Source organism: Calliopsis andreniformis, unplaced genomic scaffold (assembly GCF_051401765.1).
Source record: "Calliopsis andreniformis isolate RMS-2024a unplaced genomic scaffold, iyCalAndr_principal scaffold0022, whole genome shotgun sequence".
Classification (NCBI taxonomy): Eukaryota; Metazoa; Arthropoda; class Insecta; order Hymenoptera; family Andrenidae; genus Calliopsis; species Calliopsis andreniformis.
The window spans coordinates 5,970,647-5,985,409 of record NW_027480432.1 but is presented as its reverse complement, the minus strand read 5'-3'; the positions used below and the strand labels follow the sequence as shown (position 1 = coordinate 5,985,409).

At 41.6% G+C, this 14,763-nt stretch overlaps 1 protein-coding gene across 5 annotated transcripts in view; it reads left to right on the top strand.

Moving 5' to 3' along the window:
- Fas2 (neural cell adhesion molecule fasciclin 2) overlaps positions 1 to 14,763 on the top strand; it is a 124,037-nt gene that overhangs the window by 23,162 nt on the left and 86,112 nt on the right. The gene's annotated exons all lie outside the window — the stretch shown is intronic.

Below are 14,763 nucleotides of genomic sequence, written 5' to 3'. Positions count from 1 at the left end.
AAATGCAGGGCTATGTAAAAAATATAACCGATCTTTTCTATTCTCCACCCTTTGACTCAAAAGGGAAGCTTTCGCCAATAATACGGCTTCGCGTAATTTTATTAAAATCTCACACAGTCCATTGGACTCGGAAAAAATTTGATTATCGATCGGGCGAAACGGCGAGATGGAATTTGAATCGTATTTTCGTTCGCGCAGTTCACCTCCCTCTCTGGTAATTTCGTTTAATATCGGCGTAGATGAAACCGCAACTTGTATTCATACGCGTCGCCCACGCAGCTCGCGATTCGCCGCCGCCCGTCGATGCGATTAATAAATTAACGCCGACGCGGACGGTCCAGCGAGTTTCGCAATTATCGAGAACCCACTGCGCGAGAGCAGCTTGTCGATGATTAAGCCCGCTCAGCGGGGCATTCGTAAGCGTATTCTTTCGTGAAATAACGCGGAATCGCGTTTGTCGGTTAATTTCAGTGAACTCGGGGCGGGTTCGCGTGCAACAAGTATGGCGAATAAAATTATAGCGAAAATGTTCGTGCCCAGACTTGATAGTGTGGTGATGAAGTGTTGAGTTGATAGGAGGGTCTGAAATTACCTGTGAAACGATCTTTGGAATATTTAGTTAGAGGAATATTGTCAGCACAGAGGAGTATTGTCATTCTAGAGGAGTATAGTTATCTTAAAGGGATATAGACAACGCAGAGGAGAAGGTATAGTCAGCTTAAAGGAGTAGGAGGTTCATTCACCTCAGAGGGAGTAGTAGGGCATTCACCTCTAGTCATCCCAGAGGAGTAATAGTTATCTCAGAGGACTATAGTCACTGTAGAGGGATATAGTCACTGTAGAGGGATATAGTCACACCAGAAGAATTATAGTCATCCCAGAGGAGTATGATCACTTTATGAGGATATAGTCACTCCAGAGTAATAGGTATAATCACCCTAGAGGAGTAATAGTCACCCCAGAGAAGTAATAGTCACACCAGAGAAGTGTAGTGACCTTAGTGGGATATAGTCAGTCCAGAGGAGCTGACATAGTCACCTGAAAGAAATATAGTTATCCCAGAGAAGAAGGTATAATCACCCTAGAGGAGTAGATATAATCACCCCAAAGAAATATAATCACCCACAAAAACAGTCAACCTTCAACATCTAAATTTTTCAATTTTTAAACATGAAGACCTCAGACGTAAAAAGATTTAAATATTCAACATTTCAAACGCTGAAATAATCAAAATTATTAATATTAAAATATTCAACATTTTCCGAATACTATGAAACCTTCCTAAAAAGGAAAATTATTTCATCTAAAAATCCTCAAACCCAGGCAATCCGAAATCGCAACATCCAAAGAAAGAATTACACCCCCAACTCAGTCTCCTCAAATACCCTCCAGCTTTCCCAAATTTTCGTGCTTGCCGAACACTTGTCGCTCCCTCACTCCCGCTAAACGTCTTCCACGGATGTCTTCAGCGTCGTCCAAGGAGTCGAGGGGAGACAGTCCACCCTCGAGGACGGGCACGGATCCACCCGAGGCCAGTTTTAAAACCAAATACTCGCGTCCCGTGAAAAGGATGATTTATTTGGACTCGTCTACAAATATTTGCCGAGGAGCAAGGGCCTGGCGGAGAAAAGGGGTTGGCGAGAGAGGGTGAGGCTCGAAGGAAAAGTCGAAGAGCGGCTTATTACAATTAATAGCCAGCGAAGGCCCGCGATCAAAAGCTGCCAGTCGGTCGCTGAATGGATCGTAATTCAGACACGGGGTCGTTTCTTCTGAATAGGGCTTAATTCCTGTCCTCGGCGTGGCACCCTGTCATCTTGCGACACAGAGCAATAGACAAAGGCTGGGGGAGGACGCAGGGCGAGTGGGTGGGCCGCCAAGGGGGTTGATTTTGATGGATCACCAGAGTTGCCTCGTGGAATTTCGTCGAATCTCTCTGGCCACCTTTTTCCCAGGAGACACCCCGATCGCTAGGGTTGCACTGGCCTGTCGTCCTGGACAGAGAAATGCACTCAAGGCTTTATATCCACCTTTTTGTCGCGCCACTCGAGAGCACTCGAACGGATCGATTTAATTATTAATGTGGGAATGGGATTAGGGCTATGAGCGTTAAGTAATAGTTGTCGATAGTTTGCACGCAGTTTAGGGGCGCCTTGGTGTCAGCGGTTTTAAGCGGAAATGAAACCTTAACGAAGATCCTGTGGATATTAATTTAATCGGATATCTGTGTTGGAACCTGTTATCTTTCAGCATTGAAATAGCTTATGTTGTGTTACAATTGTCCTATTGTTCTTAGAGATTAATGTGTGTATTGCTTGAGTAGGTATTTTCAGTACTTCCCTTTTTCTGCAGTAGAGTGGTGTCTTGATTATAAGCTCGATGGAACAGTTGAGTTTCTTGCAAACCATTTTTTCCCTGCAGCTGGTCATCGTGTTTTTAAAATTAATTTTAAATTAAAATTTAAATTGAATTCTCTGTTTTTTTTTATTTTTGCATTTCTAAAATCAGAATTTCCTCCACTACTCCTGAATAAATTAATTACTGTACTTTAGGAGGTAGCCTCAAAGTTCTTAATATTTAAAGTACGCTTCCCGCAAACCTAGGTTTAAAATATGCTTTTTTCTACTTTTATAAAATTTTCTACCGTCCGCGGACTGTTCTAGCACCGACTGACTGCAATATTACAGGAAGTCGTATTTAATCTGCACCTGGATTAAATAAAGTACAAAATCTGAAATTGGGTTGGCACGGAACCCGCAGGAATTTCATTTTTGTTTTTCGCTGGCGAAGCCGCGTCCGCTATTCATCTTCATTCTGTAAACACGTTGAAAACAGTTACAAAGCAGTTTTCCCACCCCGAGCCAGTGTAATTCCAGTTTTCCTCTTTGTAGAATTAATTGCTGGAAACCGGCGAACATTGTCAGGCGACGAGGTCAAAAGCGAAAGAATGAAAATTATATTCCCCTCGGTGTAATAATCTCGAAAGCTGAGCGTGTTTGGTAGTTAACGATCGAACGAATTTAATGTTCATCCACGTCAAGCGAAGGGCACGCAATTATCTCTAATTACAGCATCGAACCGGTGAAAATGTTACAGCCTCTGAAAGTGGATAAGCGCTGCACACATTTGTCGATTTGCTTCTCTGTTATAATTTTCATGGGGAGTGAATTAAGTCATTAAACGAGCTAGATTGCACCTTGCAGGGGGTTCGTGCGCCCCCCGCTGACTTTGTAATACCAAATAGAGTGAAAATTACGTATCTGTAAAGCATGGCTCGTGGCGATTATATAAACAGTTGGAAGGTATAATTCAATTGAGGAGATAGTTACGTAAAATCAATTTTCGAATAAGATGTTATGGGGTAGTTTGGGGGATATATCTGAGGACTTTAAGGGCCAAATTATGACTCCATATTGTTTCAACTCTACGTTATTTCAAGTCTATATTATTTCACCTCCACATTATTTCAATTTTCTACTTTCATATATTCAAATTTTCAAGTACTTAAATTTTCAAATTTTCAAATATTCAAATTTTCAAATATTCAAATATTCAAATATTCAAATTTTCAAATTTTCAAATTTTCAAACTTTCAAATATTCAAATATTCAAATTTTCAAATATTCAAAATTTCAAATATTCAAATTTTCAAATATTTAAATTTTCAAATTTTCTGAAAATTGCTATGCATAGCATTGAGAATTCGAAACACAGATACTAGACATCTCTTAGTACATCTCCCAGATTTTTCATCAAAGAAACTGTTCAAGAAACCAGTACAAAGACCAAAGTAACACAGCAAAGAGGATGAAGGTTTTCCACCTCTTCAGTGAATGACGATGGGTCCCTAAGCGGCTGGATGGAAACAGGTGGCCGCTTCGTGCGAGCCTGAGAACAATTTCCTGTGATCGACGGTTCCGCAATCCGACGTTACTTCAATCTAGAGTCAGTTCCAGGCCATGGTTGTTCCTGCCTGGGCCACTGTCTCGCGAGAATGGTGGCTGGAATAAGGGCAACCGTAAATTCACGTGTTTTCCTACTGATTAAAAAAGTTCCTCGGCTCCACTCGATCCACGAGGTCTCACGTGCACGCGGGCAACTTCTAAACACGACGCAATATACAAACGGGGAGGTGGGTGAATTAGAACGTCACATGTTCCGTGTTTACCATATCCATGTATATTTATGCTCGAACGGAACACGTGTTCGAAGTGGCGACGGCTGCAGTGGAACGCGACGCTAACGAGCCGCGTTTGTGCCGACGCAAATTTTTGCCAACGAGGATGACGAAGCTCGTGGGAGCAGTTCCGCGTTCGTTCCACGGTTATTCGGTCGTTGCATTGGTAGATTTATTTGATAACAGGTCCAGATCGGTTGTTGAAAGGCGTTTCACGTGTGTAGGGGGTAGCAGCTGACAAATTGGGCAAGGAATACGTAATGTGGAGGAATGGCCAGTATTTGGGGATGGGTTTTAAGATTTTTTTGATTAACTGTGTGTGTTGAAACACTGTTTTAGTACGTGTACTGGAACTTTGTCTGAATTTGAGTTCGAAAGTTATATTGTTTTAAAGAAATGTTTAATATATGCTTGACACGTTAATTACAGTTTTTTAGCTTTTGAGCGAAATTAATTAAAAATTTTCATTTTTTGGAGAGTTAAATGAGAGGTATCTAGTGTTTAATGATAAATATTTTTTGCAAGTATATAGGTTTAAATTTCTTTAACGTTTGAAGTGTCGAGCAATGATTGCTATTTCATGTAAATTATTAGTTTCATATTTTGCCAGAGTTTTATAATTTGAAAACTCATTCATACAGTTTAATAAAAGCGTAGGAATAATGTGACAGCCAGCAATCTCTGGGAAGTTATAATTTTAACACGCTGGGCGTGATGGAAATTGTAATTCAGACCACACGGAAGTTCGAGAATTGCAACAGGTTGCACCGCCATCAGGTTCGACCAGCTTTTACTCGATTTTTTGAAGCGTGAGCTCGCAAAAGGGAGCTCGTCCAGATTCCATTTGAATTCGTAGTTTCCCATATTTTTTTCAAATTTCACATGCAATAGATCGTCTCCTAAACCAGTTACTGGAGTGTGATAGCAACAATTCAATACAGACTTTCCAATTGGTTAGAGTGTCGAATATGAAGCATGCTTCTGTTTCAAATCATCCTAACTTGCAGAGAAATGCTTTTGCATAGAAATAGGTACACCCAAATCTAGAGTTGTTATTCAGAGTTGTCGAATATTACGGATTATTATTAATTACTGTTCACCAAGTAGTACAAAATACCATTCAGTATACCAATTTCAGAACCCCCCAAAAAAATAAAAATTCATTGTGTTATATGATGATTAGACCCTCCTTCTCACTTCATTCCAAGGAATCTCTATCCTCCCGCGCAACAAGTATTCCAATCCACCTCTTAAAGCCCATCACCCAAAACACTCTCCAAAACTAACACAACCCCCCACAAAGCTGCCTCGAGTTCCTCATCTCTCTTCCACGTCGTTAGCGATGAAAATCGTTCCAGGTCTCGAATGCGACGTAACAGTCGTCAACGACCTCGCGACTATCGTTCCCTTAATGCACGTGGACTGGGGCGGTGGATCCTTTCCTCGTTGCATAGGATTTTCGAGTGGGCGATACTCAGCGCGAGGGGGTAGCTGGCTGAAGGGGGAAAATAATTGAATTTAGATTGAAGGGTTGTTTCCGTGACGGCGTCTCTCGAGTCGTCTCGCTTTCTCAATTAATTTGTGAGGCTTCTGCCGCGTGCGTCCACCCCGTCGCCACCCCTTTGGCTCATCATCGACTGGCTCCCTCGAGTTCATCCCTTGTAAGTCTTCGCCGCGTGGAAAAACACTGTCGGATAATTCCGCGTTGTTTTGCTCGCCGCCTCGCGCGCCGCCTTTGTCCCGCGGCAGCGCCCTCGATTAAACAGCCACCCTCCACCCCCGTCGCTGCAATTACTATGCAGCGACGTGGCGTGATTGCAGCGGAGCGAATGGATTCATCCAGCCAGGGCTTGGACCTCCGTCGCCGAAACATTTTCCAGTGCATTAAATATTTCGCGATAAAATCGCGCTGCCCCACCAGCCATTGTTCCCCTCAATTATCCCTCGTTGCTTGGAACAGCGCTTTCCTGCTCTGTCTTGCTCTGTCTGAAACGAGGAGGAGAGGTGTTCTTGTGTTGGACTGCTTTCGAGTCGATGTGATCGATGCAAACGCCAGAGGGAGGGTTTTGTACATGGAGGTAAATTCCTGAAAGGTGTGCTTGGGTTTGGGTGTGTTGCAGGAAGTGGGAAGGTGTTAAGTGGAGAGGATTCCTTCGTGAGAGTTCGCTCGCTTCGGTGGTTTCTTTGACTCGTGGGAATTTTTGGGCTGGTGGAGGGGGTTGTGGTGTGAATTTTTGGGGTGCCATTGGTTTGAAGAGGCTTCTTCGTGATTGGGAGGGAGTGTGTAATAATTGGAGGAGTGAACGTTTGATATTTGAGAGAAATTCCTCTTAAAGTGCACAGTGGTCTTAAGCTTTTAGAAGGATAACTTTCTTTGATTCCTTAAATTTCTTTCTCTGCTTAATTTATTTCATTTTTAGGTCTTCTAGTTATTTCTTCTCAACCTCCATGGTATTTAGTGTACCCATAAGTAATCAATTATTTTGACATCTAAAATAAATTTTGGTTGTAAAGTCAAGTTTTTAGTTCTTCATCTATTATATAATTTTGATCGTTGTCAACGACAGTTTCCTCTCTTTCCTGAAAATGTTCAATAGCTAAAAAAGAACCAGTCATGGAAGCACTGTTTCCATGGCGTTCCAAGGCAACAGCGAAAAAGCCACTCCCTCCAGAGCCCCACTTTCTCTGAAATCAGCCCTTAGTATTCCCACCGCCTGCACTCTGTTCATTCTCCACTTATCGATCATAAGAAACATTCGCCTCGCGCAACTTCCTCGTCTAGAGCCTCGTGTCGACGCTGCTCGCGACAAAATAACGACAAAGGAGCCAGTAGCGTCCCAGATGACGAGACGCGATAGATGTCTGTCGCGTTTAAATATTCATGTTGCGTAATTCTGAACGAGCTCGGTTCGCATCGCGACGCGAAGCAACACGACGAACCTCCGCCAGTCGCGTCGCGTCCTCTCGCAATTTCCCCTTGCCCCGCCGCTGTTGGAAACCGTGAAAACCGCAGCTAGCTGGTCATTTTTCCCTTTTCTCCTTTTTTACATTACACGTGGCCCGTCGGCTAACGTTGCCGCGGTATTTACGAAACGCGGAATGAATAATTAATGCATCCCTGCTGCACCGAGAGCAGGAAGCTACCTGAATACAGCGTTCCTCTCGCGTTGCGTTTAGCGGTTCACAGCAAACCTTTGGTAATCGACGTGGGAAAACGGCGGTACAAGGAAACTTTTTGGGGGAAAAAAGGAAGGAAGCTGTGCAGCTAGATGCTGACAAGCGTTTGTGGGAATTTCGGGTTTTTTGGTGTCTTGTTTGTTGGGTGTTGGAGGATAGCCAGAAGCTAGTTAGGGTTGAGAAGTTCTTGAAGAATATTAAAGTCGAAATCTTAGAGATATCAAATTTTATGTGGAACTTAAAGCTTAAAAAATCTAGCCCTGCATGACTTAAATTGGAAAATAGAGGAATTTTTTTGAAATTAAGAAATCTTTATTTATTTCTTGAAATTTGATGTAAATTCTGGACCTCAGATCCAGACTAAACCAAGTTTTTTTTTTTAATTAAGTTTTTTTGCAGGATCTTATTGCTTTTTCTTCATTTTATTGAAATAATAAGAATTTAATTAAGTTACCTTATAAGTGAAGGAAATTTATTAAATTTCAACCCAACATTTTCGTAGAATTATACGAATAAGACACTATTGTATAAACTACTTCAAGTACTATTGAAATTTTGTGACTCTAAACGCTAACTTATTGATAACAAATTTTAAACATAGCTCATTTCCATGATAGTTTTTGTTATAAATATCTGGAATCAGTGATATCTCCTAAAAATATCAACTATGAATAATGTCATTAATAATACCATCCATTCACTTTTCTTGCCATTCACACTACCCTTCGTTCATACTTATATTCTACTAACCTTTAATGAAATTAAAATTCAGAATTACGTGACTGACATGTCTCTCAAAATTCAAGAGCATTCAAGCACTCATTAAAAAATTTACCTCTTCCTCTTCAGACAGTCTTCAAATACAATTATTCAGATTTGTTGCTCCAAGGCTTCTGCAGAATAGCACATTTAAATTCCTCTTCTTCAGCCATTATAATTAACCCATTCTGTTGACTATCAATGGAAACTTTATTAAATTTTCATATCTTCAGGTCTCATTATTTCTAACTTTTTTCCTCCATTCTCAAATTTCCTCGTCTTCAATTTTCATCATTTATTATCTTCCTTTTTCAAGTCTCATTGTCCTCTCACGCACTCTTTGACAGATGACAAAATGTTACGTCGTAATTGAATGAGGTTCACGGGTGGTTTACGAGGGTGCATGCTCGAAGAGCCGAAGCTTAACTTCCGTGTCCCGTTGGTTGCATCGGTGCATTTTAGCTACTCCTTTTTTCACAGGCGAACGATGTATTAAATTACGAGCACTCCAGGGAGAAGGCAGCTTCTCATCTCGCGGTGGATATGAATAACAAATTACCTGGACGGGGAATACGTTATCGAGAATCGATAGGTTCGTTCTTTTTAATGGACGAAAGTGACGTTATGGGATATCGGCGTTCGAGGGATAGTTCGACCCAGACGAGACGTGACAGTTTTACATATTTCGCGTAATAAAAATGTCGGCACGGTTCTCGCTGAACGATATTCACGAAGGCTGAACATGCAAAGTGGAAGGACTTACGTAACCTGTTTACTCAACGATGAATTTGGGAGAGATGGGTCGCTGAGATTTTATTGAAAAATTGAGCGTGGTAGTTATTAAAGTATGATAAAATTTGATGAATTTAATTTATAACAATATTGGGTTAGCAAATCTTGAATAATTTCATGAGTGACTTTCAATCAGTTCTGCAAACATAAATTAATTATAAAAATATAAATTTGCATCTCTGTTAGATATTCATATGAGGCAATACAGTTTAATCTGTGGATGGATTTATTTAGGGAAATCGCGTTGATCCGAGGGGGAATGCATTTTCGAAATGAAAATTTAGAACGAATAGACTGTCTCTCGTGACAATTAGTTTAACTGTTTTAACTCTCTCATAAAATTGTCTTGCGTTATAAATGGAAATACACAGAATTCGCGGAATTTAATTCTCCTGTGACAATTAAGACAAAATTTCATACCTTGAAGCGAAACAACTGCATCTTCGAAGTGTTAGTTCGTCCTCTGCTATGTCGTCCAAAGTGTAAAGTGCTTGCACTGTGCAGATGTAGGAAGTTACTCAAGCTCGTAACAACCCCCTTGTTCGTGCTTTCTAGGACGTGTGCATACTGCAAGCACCCTACACAAATCAGCGCTACTTTTACGGGGTGTCGCACATTCAAGGAAGTGCTTGTTCCTCAGCTTCACTTACTTTTTAAGATACTGCTTTTGGAGCTATACTAAGAATAGAAAATAGCAGTTTTTGTGAGAAACCTGAGGAGCAGTTTCAATGAATTGATATATTATTAATATGTATTTTAAAACTGATTGTTTGTTACTCAGATGTACGTTAAGACCCATCAGTAAAATGGGACTCAAGTCAGACACAGTAAAATCAGTAGAATAGGTCTCGAGTCAGACACAAGCAAATCAGTAAAATGGACCTCAAGTCAGAAACAAAGAAATCAGTCGAATAAGTCTCGAGCCAGACACAGACAAATCAGTAAAATATGCCTCAAATCAGAAACAGAGAAATCAGTAGAATAGGTCTCGAGTCAGACACCAAGAAACTAGTAAAATAGGTCTTACTTGCGACTAAGATAGAGAAATCAGTAGAACAAGTCTCAGGTCAGACACAGAGAAACCAGTAGAATAAATCTCAGGCCAGGCAAGAGAAAATCACACTAGAATAAGTTCCAATCCAAGCCCATCAAAATCAGTACTCACAATTACTATACCCATTTAAATAAAATTCTACAATCCACACATAAACGCCAAAAAATCCTTCCCTTCCCCTACCACTCGCCTCACACCGTGTCTCCAGTTTCTCCCAAAGAACCAGTAGCAGTTAGCCGTCAACTACCGCCAGAAGCCCCTTTCCTCGCAGCCTTAACAACCACCTTAATGGATCCCCGCATTGTTTGCGAGCGGCGCGTGTTCGCGCCGCGGAGAGAGTGGTTTCGCGCGTCTCGCAGGTGGGCAAACGAGCGTGGCGGTAAGGGAGAACAAGCCCGCTCCGTATCAGGCGCGGAGGGCCTCTTTGGCCAGACAGTGGAAAGTAAAAGGCGGCGTCGCAGCTGCGGCGTGTGCACGCGCGCGCGGAGATCACAATTGGCTACGACGGTGTTCCATAACACGACACTAACCGCTTGGATTTAACGCCGGGACAAAGCGTTTGTAACTCGAGCACCAGGAGATCTCGCAATCCCATGACCGTGTTTCCCTCGACGTCTCGTGCCCTCGATCCCTTTGCCTCGCGAGAGAGCGGAGGCTTCTTTAGAGAGAAACGCTTCCAGGAGTCCCTCGCGCGCGCGGGAAAAAAATTCCAATTTTTCACCCTCGTTCCATTCCTGCTCTCGTTTCACGCGACGCGTTCTGGCTGCCCTGCAATATGTGTCAGACTCCCTTGCCTTCGATTTTCTGCGCTGGGATTAGGGCTTTGAGAAGGATTGTTTATTGGCAGGGGGCTTTGGTGGAATATTGTTACATTTTTAGGGGGTCTCGTGAGGTTGAAAGTAGAAAAGAGGATTTACCAGAATCATGGTAACTCTATATTATAATAGTGTTTAGTAACAAATGTTACTAATTTGTTGCAATAGTGACACAGTTTCAATTTCTGTTGCTTGAATGGTTAGCATAGAACGAATTCATCCTATAAGAGTGTAAACACATTACTGTCACCGAAATTATATCACATTTTATACTAAATTTTACTAAGTGAAACTAAGTTCGATCGCCAATTTCGTCAAAAAAAAAGTTGTTCATTTATAACATATTTAAAAATCATCGAGGACCCATATCACCAGCAATTGTACCTCTACCTCTAATTCTAAAATAATCTAAAAAGGATAACAGAAAGAAGCAGTAGAAATACGAGTAACAATTTCCCCATAGCTCGTAAACACAGTAACCTTTCAGATGAAAGAAAGTAGGGTTCTGTATGAGTCCAAAGAAAAAGCCACTCATGTAAACGATATCAGCCCACAATAAATTAGACCCAGGAGCACTCCATCGGCCTTTCTATTCTCCTTACATTCAGCAGCGGAACCAGCTGCGGCAAAACGTTTCCAGGGGCCGAGATTTCTCCTTGTTCAGCGGTCTAGTCTCGTTAAGGGACTTCCTATCTGGGCCGCGGCTTTATCCCGACAGAAACAAACAGAGTTACCGTGGAAGGTGCTCTAAAAAAGGTGGAAAGGAATTTCCGTGTTGGCCCGGGAAACTGAGGAAAGTTCCCTCTTCCTTTCTCTCCCGCCTCGCGCGTTTACCGTTTTACGAGGAAAGTGGCGGCGGGGATTCTCGCGTCGAAGCACGAGCACCACTCGCCCTGCGAGAGAACAAATGGAATTTTTCTTTGACCTTAAGTTCACGGGACACGTCTTTTCTTCTCGCCTTCCATCGCCTTCGACTGAGTCATCCCTTTCCATTTTCCGCGGGGCTTCGGTTCCATTCGTCGCCCTGACGATGGTGAGGGACATCGCTGTTACTCTGTTACACGATGATTGGGAAAATTAGGAGTGACAGTTTTATGCTGTGGATGAGAGGAGCCTTCATAACTCTGGACTTTCTTGGTATTTTTCGATAGATTGTTCCTTGTTTTGTATTTTTGAGGTTCAAGGTATTTGGGAAATAATGATAGTAATTAGGTACGCCTGAAAATATCTCAAATAATTATTGACTAATACCTGCATAATATTAATATGAAAAATACTTTGTGGTGGCCAATCCTTGAGATATTTTTCAAAAATTCTGTCCCCTTCTCAATTAAAAAATTAAAAAAAGTTTCAAGCTACAAAAATGAAATTCTGTAATATCTATTTTAAACATTCAATACAGCAAATCTCACAAAGTATCACTAATTCGAGGCACACTCTACAGCGGTACCTATTGCTACTGTGCAACTTTCTCTCTTCCCACGTAGTCCTCATCCAATTAAACCACGATTCTAGGTTTCTGTCCAGGTTCCCTTCGCCAAAGTTGTCCCCAAAAACTGGCTTTGTACACCCAAAGACAGAAATTTCACTGTGGAAAGTCCCTGTGTGATGAGACTCCGGACCTCGTCCGCTTTACCAGTCTTCCAGAGGCTTTATAAAGAGAGGACGGTATCGCAGAGTGTTTGCTCGCGGCTAGAGTCAATGTTTGCTCGTCTTGGTTGGGACGATCACCTGCCGAAATTAGCAAGTCGAATCAAGGACCCGCTGGATAGATACACCTGGCCTGAACTAATTCGCTGGGGGACCTTCGAGGCTGAAGGAATTTATTTTTAACGATTCGTTTATTGCTCGCAGAGGAGATTCATCATTTCTACAATTTAGAAAAATTGATTCCTGTGATTAATCGGTGTTTTGGGAGAGTGATGGAAAAGCTGAACGATCGTAAATCTTTCGACCATCTTTAATTGCCTTCCTGTCCGACTAGGAGGGTGGTTTATCACTGTCGGAAGCGCATTTGTGAAACGGGGTTAATTGCTTGTTGTAGGTGTGTGGTAAATGGTTGTGTTTGGACCTTTTGTTTTAATTTTTCTCGGACGCGTGGCGAGGATTTTTTTTTTGTAAAAGGGTTCCCCGCTGAGAGGAATTGTGAGATTAAACAAGAGTTGCAGAATGTGCGAAGTTGTGGGGTATTATGGAAGTTAAAAAACGTCTATGTTGAGAACTTTATTACACTTTTCCGCGGAAGTATTATTTTATGCTGTTGAGTATATTACGTACTACTACAATTTAGCAATTCTCACTTGTGCTGTATTTTATTTGGGTGTTAGTGTATTATAATTTTCCTTGAAAAGTGGTGAGAATGAAGAACTGTGCTTTCATTCCCATAGTCGTGACTCTCTTTTAATAACACTTAATCCATTAGAAAGTAACAGAAGTTGCTTATTGCATTTGCATTTTTGCGCTGCAGGAAAGTCGTACAGTTGTAAAAAGCTGATGTCCATTAAGCCAATTCCTGCAGCTTCCATTTCTAAATTTCTTGTGTACACTTTAAGAAAAGCGTTCTTTCCATACGAACTTCTATTACGAAAAGATTAATATATTTATTATACTAATTCACTGTAATTAGTGTATCATAAATCACTGAAGTTTCCTTATTTTGTCTATTATTTTAATTCTCGTTAAAAACAAGGGGTTCCTCCACCAATAAGCAATGCAATTGTTATACAAATTAATTTTGCTTGATTAAAGTAAGAAGATCAATGTTCAGAACATATTTCCAATGATTCATCACTCCCAGCAGACAGGACAAAATTTATGCCCCTTTTGCCAATGAGAAAACTTTCCCTTCCAATTTAGTTCACGAGCAAATTAACAAACCAGGGGATATTGTTTGCAAAACTGCGGCGTTTATGGAAACAAAGTGCACCGAAGTATGTCAGGCTCCATACTCTCTGGCATTACTTTGCAAACTTACATGGCACGGAAACTTACGTAAGTTTTGCTTAAAGTGGGTTCGAGGAAATCGCATTTCCCGGGGTTTGGTTAAGCAGAATTTACGGATTCCGAGATTTCTTCCTTTTCGTGAATAAAACTTGATAAACAACTCTCAGGGTCGATCCTTCTAAAGCATTCCAATTATTGGTTAAAGTTTAAACCATTTTTCTTCGTGCAACACTAAGCTAATGTTGCAACTTTGGAACGAAATAAACCTTTTTTTAAAACTGAGCTGGAATCCTATTACTCCTACTATTGGCAAAGTTTTAGTATCTATCCAGGTATCAAGCGTTACTTTGTATTTAGTATTCACCCATCAAGGCCCAAAGATGCGTAAAATCAACGTGACAGTAACATGAAGGAGCAGGATTCAGGAATATAAATGTCCTAAAAAAGAAGAACAAAAAACAGCCGAATGAAATGTTGCATTTTCGCAACTTTGGACCTGAGTTAATAGAGAGGACCAGTTTTTACTTTGATGTAAGGAAATTTAGAAGTAAGATGAATTTTAATCCCCAAAAAGCAGCCACTTGCGAGCATGACTCGTATGGTCGCCCATGCATTCAGAGCCCCTTAACCCTTCCCATAAATCAGCCCATCTCGAAGGCCATGAAAAAGTGGCGGAATAAGCGCCTCAGCTCGCGTCAACCTGAAACTCAGCTCGATCCTGGCCATTTTTCACAGAACAATAGCCGTCAGCTTCTCAGATTCTCCCTTTCACCTGCTCTGTAAACCACCTTCGCTTTCCACCCTATCTTCTCACGTTTTTCGCCTCTGACGACGGTCCAGCGGCATGAAAGGCCTGACTTTATCGGAGGCTGGAACTTGGCCTTATCAACAGCGAAAAACATCGTTGCACGTTCCCTAGAAACCTGCCCGCGACAAAGGGTCCCGTGTGCGGCAGACTTCCGTGGTCTCTCAAACGATCAGGCCTCTCCTGGCACACAGGCGCTCCTTGTCGACGAGTATCTAGGAAAATATTTTCCTACGCCTGTCTC